General features: G+C 41.9%; 1 protein-coding gene and 1 long non-coding RNA gene across 2 annotated transcripts in view; one reads left to right on the forward strand and one right to left on the reverse strand.

The window, feature by feature from the left end:
• The window catches only part of LOC115241354 (protein grainyhead), a 149,861-nt gene that overhangs the window by 70,362 nt on the left and 69,665 nt on the right, over positions 1-9,834 (reverse strand).
• The window catches only part of LOC115241355, a 94,432-nt gene continuing 91,628 nt past the window's right edge, over positions 7,031-9,834 (forward strand). Inside the window, exon 1 of the long non-coding RNA XR_003884890.1 lies at positions 7,031-7,321. This is a non-coding gene — a long non-coding RNA (uncharacterized LOC115241355). The remainder of the gene's footprint in view (positions 7,322-9,834) is intronic.

Raw genomic sequence — 9,834 nt, forward strand, 5'->3', positions numbered from 1 at the left:
AAAAAAGAAAAACGTACTTTCTCGCTAATATTTATATTTCCAAGAATTGTAAAATTTTAGAGCAGGCTTTTCTAAATAGCCGTCCACACATACCGACGATTGGTGCGTACATAAAACATGACGACGGTCGTATATCACGGCTATCAGACGCGCGTCGCGGCTGCGATCATTCAAAACGTCCCGACAAATCATTCCTCGTTAAAGACGGTTTTTTCTTCATACTCGAGAAGGAAAAATATCAATTTCTGCCGTTTCCCGCCCATATCTCTTCGTCTGTCTAACGGTCCCTTTCTCTACTGCGCATGTCTATCTTTCATCTCGTCCCTTTCACACTCTCCGCGCCCATCTTTTTCCACATCGGGATGCGATAACCGCGAGAAACTCCGCGCCAGTAAGACAAGGTGTAGCTAAAGGTAGCGCATAATCACTCGTCGTGCATGAAAAGCGCTTATATTGGGCGTTCGCGAAGGAAAGGGGACGTGCGAGAAAAGATGCGAACACGTAAGGCGAATGGCGTAAGATAGGGAAAAAAAGGGTGAGAGCGATGGTATTAACGCAATTTTCTAGGCAACCGTATACGCGCGGCAAGAAGAGAGACAAGAGGTAATTACCGTGACAGCGTCAGTATAACGCATCGCGCATATGCAACGGCTGTGATGCGGCCGTTGATTTCTGGCTACGCTCGATTTTGTCCGGTCGACGCTGAATTACGAGCCCCGGTCGATATATAACTCGATCGTAAAACCGCCTTGTCCGTTCTATGCTCGCGTTGAATTAAACGTGTCTATTCTTATATTGTTTAATCGCGCGACGTTAAGGTACAGTAGAAAGGATCGTAAACGTCACACTTAAAATTGCCACAGATATTACGAAGTACGATTTAATCAAGTATTACTGTTTAATACTAATAGGTCTTATGATTTAATACTTTGACATTACGAAATTATTTGAGGAATTTTTGCCTTTTACTCTCGGCTCCATTTTCTCAATTTTCTATTCCGTTAAGATCGTCGACCACTTCTCATTTGCGAGCTCGGCGCGGTTTATATTTATTATTTGCATTGTCGCGACGTCGGTCTTTACAAGGAGGACTCCGAAGAGTGTTACTTTGATGTAACATAAGGAAACACTAGAGAGAGAAAGAGAGACAAAGAAGTAAGTGCGAACCTGGCACTAAGTAGTGAGCGCTCTCGACAATGCGCGACGGGTGTGCTTTTACCTCTACGCTCTTTACCTCTTCCCCTTTCTAGCCATTCAACGAAAATGGCATGCTATTATTGGCATTGTAGCGCCGACGAGAAAAGCGAAGAAGCGAGGTTACAGCAAGCCCCAGTCATCGCTAATTCCCGCCGTGGGCTAACGATCGTGTTATTAGCGCAAATCAAATTGGCGACTGTCTCACGCCGGAACAACGGCTGGACCGCCGAGAGGCGGAAGGAACGCACCGAGAATTAATTTACTCTCGCAGCGAGCGAAAGGGCGTGTTAATTTGCATATCGAAATCAAACGCACGCGCAGTCAAAGTCGCTCCGATTTCCGATGCGTGCCAGCACTTATTTCGTAATGCTTCGACCGCTTATTGTTACGTTTAATACGAAGAATTGTCTGTTTTCAGAAACAAATGTGTTTCCGTAATTATCATCTCTGCACGAGGAGAAAACTCTAAGACTTATGTGTGTATAATTTTGCATTATCTTTTCCCGTTAATTGTGTGCAATTTATTATTATTAATAATTATTGTATGCATGTATAAATTTTTTCACATTTCGTTCTATATTGATATATCATATTATTATCATTATCGAACATTTCACGTGGAGTGTGTTATCGTGATTGATTTACAGGGGAAAAAGTTTCGTTTCGCGATGTATCATTCAGCATGGACGTTAAAATTTGCTCGAAGCGTCGCGGCCGTTTCAATTACGTCGCAGCTTTTCATTTTGCTCGGTTACTTAATTACAGCGTGAAATACGACGGTCTCTCTTTACGATCTCGGCGTTCGTGTTTTACGGAGGGTTGACCGAAAAAGTCCAATGAATGGAAAAAATCATGGTATATCCCAGTTTTTACTATCCCGGACTTTATCGAATGGAACTTTAGAGAGATATAAATGTTACTAAATTTTATATTAATTTTTAGTTTAATAAGAAAAATGTAATGATAACAGAATTAAAGTTCTTGCCAATTTTTTTTTCAGAAAATATTAGTTTTTATTACTGGCATGGATTCTATTCAAAAATGTGGAATTTTGCCAATCCTGGCTTTACGGTATTCTTGCGCCGCCGGATTTCTTTCCCGCGCTCGAGAACGGTAAATTAACACGCTACTGAGTAAGCGTCACGATCGATTATTTATGTATCACTATTATTCGCGATAAGCGACACGACACCAGGCGCCTATTCACGCGCGCCGCGCTAATTATAAATTTTTTCTCCGGCCGCTTTCACGAAACACGGATCTGGTCGCGATAAGCTGCACTAATGTGTCCAATCGCACCGTGTCACCGTCGATGGACACCGACACTGACTGGTGCAAGAATCGACGCGTTGATTGTCGCGTGTCTCGGCACGGAGTCCAACGATATTATTCGTGAAACTATCGATCGAGTTATCGCGGTGAAGGGCAGAGTTGTTCTCCCACATCTCTGTACTGTCGCCAATAATAATAGTAAGCTCGCGATTCCAATATCGACCGGATATCTTACGCAATAATTACGATAATTACATTATTATCATGTTAAGAATAGTCAATCTCGGAACGATTTTATAGCTGCATTAAAAGAGCACGCGATATACGGTAACGCCGGCTTTTCGGAGTTATCGATTATTTTAGTAGGGTTCGGGTAACGATATCGATCGTAAAAATGACGGCGATTTGTCGTCGTCGATCTCGTCGTTTCCTTATTGTGTATTCTCGATTTTTTGTTTTCCCTATATCGTATCTCCGCGTGCGTGTTTCCGCAATGGAATCACGAATTACCGTCGCTGAGAGATCGCTCGAGGCTTCAACGGACGTTCGCCGACTTGTGGGACCTTGCGCGTTTACCTGCATACAGGGTGCCCCATTAGTAGTCATTAAACTTTCCTGCATGACTGACTTGCCCGGCTTTCGGGGTCTACAACGCCGGTGTTCATCGGCCTTGCGAGAGGCCGGCGCTCGCCAACGTGCTCTTCGTATACGATCTTTAGAAAATTGGATCGTATTTGCATCGCGAATGTGCAAGCGCGACAGGTTGCCATTATGAAATCTAAAATTCAGAGAGCTACACCGTCCACCGAAGCAATTTACGTTTTTGCGCATATCGCGATTTATAAATCAATTTAAAATCTGAAGCATGATTTTCCTTATTGCTATTTTGTTGAATCCAGTGTTATGAAATTATGCTGTCTGTATTATTAGTACATTTACATATGACGATTAGATCGATAATATGGGCAAATAATATTGATAACGCGCAAATTAAAACTATAGTTATTTCATGCATTAGATGCTATCAATATCTTGCATGTTTTATAAATATCAATAATAATTGCATTATATATAGAATATTAGGGTGGAGTTCCGAATAGGTGAACCCTCCGATTTTTTTGAAACTACACTATTTTTTGTATTTTTGAACGCTGATTACGAATATGATAATGAAAATTTGCGACAAGGTCATTTTCAAGGTCAAAACAAAAAAACTGAAAAAATATAACTTTTTAAATATTATTTCGATAAATATTGATGTAAGAAAAATACAAAAAATAGTATAGTTTCAAAAAAATCGGAGGGTTCACCTATTCGGAACTTTATCCGAATATTATTATATTGGTAATATTCGAATCGGCAATTATATTATTTTGTTTTATTATTACAAGTAGGTATCATTACAGCGATAATAAGCGCGATAATTACGACTATTTATATTCGTGATATTCAAGAAGAAGGACACTACCAACTTCAAATAAATAAAATAGCGTATTAAATACCGTATCAGGTTCAACGCATAATCCTCGGGCAAGAGCACGGCAAGGCCGATCGTATAGAGACTGTCCGGTGTGTTGTCCAACGCGATTTCGAGGGTCACCCTATATAGTGAAAGGCGCGAAAGAAGCTTTGTGGGTACGGGGATGATCGCGGGAAGTGTCCGGCGTGTCCGGGAGCGACCGTCCAAGTGCGGATGGTCACCCCGTTTCGGAGGGTCATCCATTGGTTCGCTCTCACTTAGCATAAAAGGGGTAACCAGCAATGCTCGCTGCCATAATGGAACGAGTGTCCCATGGACACATAATTAGGCGCGCAGTCCATGGGAAATTCGGACCCCATTCCGACGTTTTAGCGTCGGGCTGGACGTTTCGCATAAGCATTAAACGGTAGGGTCATCCGCGCGCGGACAGAAAAATCGCGAAGTGTCGACGAGCAGTTGTCAAACACCGAGAAATACGATACGGCACAGCGTGAAATAAATATTTTAGCATGATAGAGACGCGCTATAAAATCGTAGACAATCTGCACCGCGACTCTCGATGACGTAAAACAGCGCGCTCACTTTACTCGGTGTTTCCTCATTCGTTCATTTACGCGGCGTCTTTATTGCGCGACTCGTCATCTCTCGCGTAGAAATATTATTGCGAGAAAGACTGATAGAGTGAGATAAACACATCGATGCAAATGCGGTATTCGTAATTAGACATTATCAACTATCGTTGTTGGGAAACGTACCGTTCCTCGTTACGCGCCGGTCTGTTTGCTTAATGACTTGATAACTATTCGCTTTAAAATTATTACTATGGAAAAATGCTGATCATGTAACGAGAAAATTAAGGACATGCCGATGTGATACACGGCTATATTCGAGACAGTCGGTGATAAAGTATCGGAGTATCGATTAAAAATTCTCTTTTCCAGAGAAACGCTTTTGATGTTAAAGAATTTGAAGAAAATAATCATCCGTATGATGTTTCTCTCACATAGCAAGGTTAAAGATGACAGAGAATTGTCATCAATATTCATTCCGCGTGCAATAATGAAATTTGCATATTAGTCAGTTCTTCTATAATCAAAGATTTATTATGGATAATATTAATCCCAATTAAAATTATGGAATTTACGATATATATTCATGTCTAACCATTTGAATTTTAAAATTTAACCTAACAGTCTAATAATTCAGTCGTATGCCAGAATGATATTCATATTTATGAATCATTGGTTTTAGCGAACTTTTTATCGCGATTGTTTCCTTATATTTTTTATTATATCAATTAAAATTTGTTTATTATAATCAAAAATATATACTTAATATCACATATAGAAAGTATAGCTTATAATAGCGTTGATAAATTACTTTACTCCTGTAATATTCGTTGAATGATCAAACTATAACTCTTTTTCTGTTTATCTCTCTATACCTTTAAATCTTATTCTTTTACCAGCTTATCATATTTATCGAATACTATACGGGTTTGCTATGCTTTTACCGCAGGCAATAGATTGTCGATCATGCATTATAGACTGGATTGCAAAACATCAAAAGGAATGCTGTCCCGATATCGCCGTCCGAAAAGAGTCTATACGAACCTCAAGGTCGATCGAAACGCATGACTACTACTCGCATTGCAATCACCGCGAAATCAATATAATTGTGACGAGTTTAATTTTCACTTTTAGATGCGGAAAGATATGATATAACCAGATCAATTCTTTACTTTGAGGTATACCTGCAATGCCGCAATATTTTTCATATAATTGATAATTGTCATTTATCTCTTTGAGCGCAATCTTTTTTACATTTAATTTATTAAATAACTTGTCACTCTCGTAACACTTTTTTTTTTGTAATTATTATCTGATTTTCCGTTAAAGTATATCGGTATCATATTTATTCTAGTGACACAGAATTAATTCGACTGACGCGCGTTGTTATTATCATTAATACGCCTAATGATTAGGCATATTTTATTTATTTTCGCATGCCAACGATATCTCGGAATCTATATATAAACTCATCGAAATTGTACCGGTTTCTCTCGATCTCTGTTCTAGACGCTCGTTCGTGCGAGCCGTTAATTTATTCCCGATACCAATATACCCGGCATGGCCCTATCGAAAGAGAAATCCGGTGCGCCTACGCATGCGCCCATCGAAATCCCAATTCAATCGAAGGTAAAGACTCACGGGGTGCGCTTTATCGGGCGAGTGCTGTCAACGTGACACGTCCAGCTACAGGCGTAATAAGTCGAGATCCTTGGACGTATCCTGCCGGATATCCGAGTGGACGATACTCCGAGTCGCGCTGCACGAGTCTGATAGCACAAGTTGCGAAAACCTAGGAGCTAGGGAATCACGCACTCACTTTTCTGTTTCTTCGTTTTCGATCGTAATATCGTCTTCACGCGATCAAAAGTTTCTCGATCCTCGCGTAGAATCGCGAGATAATCAGCGACGGATTTTCGAGCTTGCGAACTCGCGAAAGCTCCTCCTTGTCGACGATCCTGCGGACTGGCTGGTCGACTAGCGACGTGCATTCATTAATATGATAATCATCCAATACGTATACGATGCCTCTCGATGATCGCTCTCGTCTCCATCATCTTTATCGTCGTCATCGTCGTGATCATTGCGGCCAACGACGACGGCGCCACGCAAAACACCATCGTAAATATGAACGAGATCGTTCGCGATCGATAAGATGAATGAAACGGAGGATGAAAAACACGAAGAAGATATACAGTGGCACTACGGTATCACTCGCGATCGGAACTCGGTTTAATTTCGCTCGTCCGGCGAATATAATAAAACCCTCCGTATTTTCTTCCTCTTTGCACCGTTGACGCACTTTTCTCTACCTCGACACCGTCACTCTCCGTGTCTCGGCGCGTTTTCACGTATCTCCGGTCATTTCGTTATCGCGCCTCCACCTTCGCCGTCCACCTCATCCTCCGTCTTTCCTCGTTTTCTTCTTTTCCTCCACCGCCGTCGCCTTCTCCTTTTCCTCCTTCCTCCTCCTCCTCCTCCTCCTCCTCCTCGTCCGCCTCTTCCTCTTCCACCTCCAGTTTCTCCACCTTCGACCAGCGGAGGCGAGTCGTCGCGCTCCTCTCCGCTGTCCTCTTCTTCTCTTTCCTCTTCCTTCTTTTTTTTCCTCCGCTTCTTCCTCCGGTCCCGCACGATCAAACAACCACCATCGCCACCAACAACACACTTAGTCCCGCCGCAGTGCTACGAGCGGAGGTGTCGTCACGCGCGTCGACTAATTTTCGGACGAACTTTCCGGTTCGGTGTCTTGTATTGGACTGTGCAGAAGTGGCACCTTCCAGTTTCTGAACTTACATCTTGTCAGGTAAGTGTGAGCTTTGCTCGCGCGGTCCCGGGGCGGTGGCGCGCGTGTGTGCGCGCGTATGCCAACACGCGTGTCGCCGTGTATGCTCTCTGTGTACGTACTCTTGTGTATGCGTGTCGCGCCGCAGACCCGCCTTCTTCCCCACTCTATACACGCGGCTCTATCTGACCTCTCTCTCGTGCGCGTGCTCTCGATCGCCGCCATACGAGCGCGATAGCGCGTTGCGCTCTGTCGTCTTACGCGCGTGTTACTTTGTATGCGTGCGCCGCCGCCGCGGACGGGCCACGCGAGTGTACGGGTTACCCCCGTGTGTCGCCCGTAGAGAGACGACGACCACTGGTAGCTTCGTTCAGGTAGATCAGAGCTTAGACGTTTTTATCTCTCTCTTTCTCTCTGCCATTCTCGCCTTCTCTCTCTCTCTCTCTCTCTCTCTCTCTTTTCTTCTCCTTCTCTTTCTCTACATATCCCTTCTCAACACTGTTCTCTTTCTCCATCACGCACGCGTCCTCTACGTCCCCCCCCCCCTTCCTTCCTTTCCTCTCCTCCCGCCTAGTTCTTTAGATGCGTGAGTGCGTGCGTGACTTCACCGAGGGGACATTTAACGCGTCGCGATCGCGTTTTATCCCTACCAGCCGCGATTCGGAAAGAGAGAGAGAAAGGCGAACGGGGGTTTCCTAGGATTAGATATACTGTAAGGGTAGCTGAAGATAGTTTTCGCGCGGTAACACTCTCTTCCGGGTTTAATTGTAATTATCCTCGAAAATTAATCCGCGAGATATTTTTGTCATGCGATAATATTGCCAACACTCGCACAATGAGTATTTTATTTATAATTGTGCACGATGATACATGCGCGTGCTACGTTATTAAAGTTTAAAATGTGTTTATAATGTATACATTTGCCTGAGTGCAAATCAAGACTATAGTTCTTGATGATGTTACATCGCCGTTGTATCTCACTGCGCATCGCGTTGAATGACGAGCTGTGGATTAAATAAACTTGTCTCCTCCCGGAATATATTTAGCATATTTTGACAAGATGACAGCGATAAGGAAGTATAAGTCTGTCCTGAGAGTCCCATCCGAAGATTTCCATATTTATAAGATAGCATGGAAAAATAATAAAATTTTGACTGCCATAATTACTTTAAGATAATTAAAAAATCTCCGATCGCGCGCGCGAAATAGATGCGCGTTATCGCTCGTTAAAGAGAGAAAGTTCATGTTTATAGTTTTGCGACTTTCCAGAATCAAAATTTTAATGCTAATTATCATCTTTTCCCCCGTAATGCTTAATATGCACATATCATTATTTAAAAGAGAATAACGTAACAGCATCATATATATCAAAATATGTAAAGTGCGCTAATCTCAATACATACTGTTTATATATCGCAGGACAACGATCACTTCTTTTATTCATGTATATGACTTGATTAATGACCTGACATATGAGATTGATATTTTTTTTTTTTTTTTAATTATTTGGTTGCAATATTCTTTCACATACACACAATATCTTAATTTTAACATTAATTATCTTAGCAACTACGTTCGAAATTAAAACCCTGTTAAACTTCATTTGAAAGTGACTTAAGAACAAGGCTGTCTTAATTTGCCAGAACCTCTTCATCCTTGGACGCTTATAATGCAAAAACCACTGACGCCTTCTGGGGCATCTTGCATGGGCATTATAAGTGTCCGACAACGAAGAAAGAGAAATTCGCTTGACGTTTTAATATTGTCCCCGCTGGCACGAATAAATCGCTCATTCGAAAACAACCTCAGGCGTGGAAAACACAGATTCCCGGTATCTCTCTGTTCTTTTTTTTTTTTTTTTTTTTGTTCGAATGGAAACTCGTTGAAAGTTTCACCGAGATGTCACCAGTTGCTTTATTATGTCGCTCTGATATTCCGGTAAGAAGATTCAAAGTCATTAAATATGGTACGGATTTTCCTGTTTCGACATCTTCTGCATCTACTTATGCGGTTTGATGTGATATTTTATAAGCGCGCGAAACATGAGGAGAATTATGGTTGCCTTCTTGGATCGTATGAACGATTCTGACGTGTCCTTCCTGAGAAGGCTATTCGCCGAAACATGTATGTACATTCATCTCGTAAAAATCTTAATTTATTAGATGAAATTTTATCGTGCGCGTCTCTCTATCTCTCTTTTGAGAGATACGATTATTCCGATTAATTATACCATTAATTGCGTTCCTCTATAGTATAAAGATAATCGATATTATCGTGAAGGCGATCGGAAAGTCTTGCAAGCATCCTGCGGGCAGACATTCCGTATTGATATCAGCGCAAATTGCGGACTTATTAATTGATTCGCTAGTTTCGCGACAAAACCTCGGGCATGGAAAATGCGAATTCTCTCCGCATTTCTCACTGTCTCTCTTTTTATTGATATCTGCGGACTTATTAATTGATTCGCTAGTTTCGCGACAAAACCTCGGGCATGGAAAATGCGAATTCTCTCCGCATTTCTCACATTTCTCACT

The sequence above is a fragment of the Formica exsecta genome, unplaced genomic scaffold (assembly GCF_003651465.1).
Source record: "Formica exsecta isolate Colony F162 unplaced genomic scaffold, ASM365146v1 scaffold48, whole genome shotgun sequence".
Classification (NCBI taxonomy): domain Eukaryota; kingdom Metazoa; phylum Arthropoda; class Insecta; order Hymenoptera; family Formicidae; genus Formica; species Formica exsecta.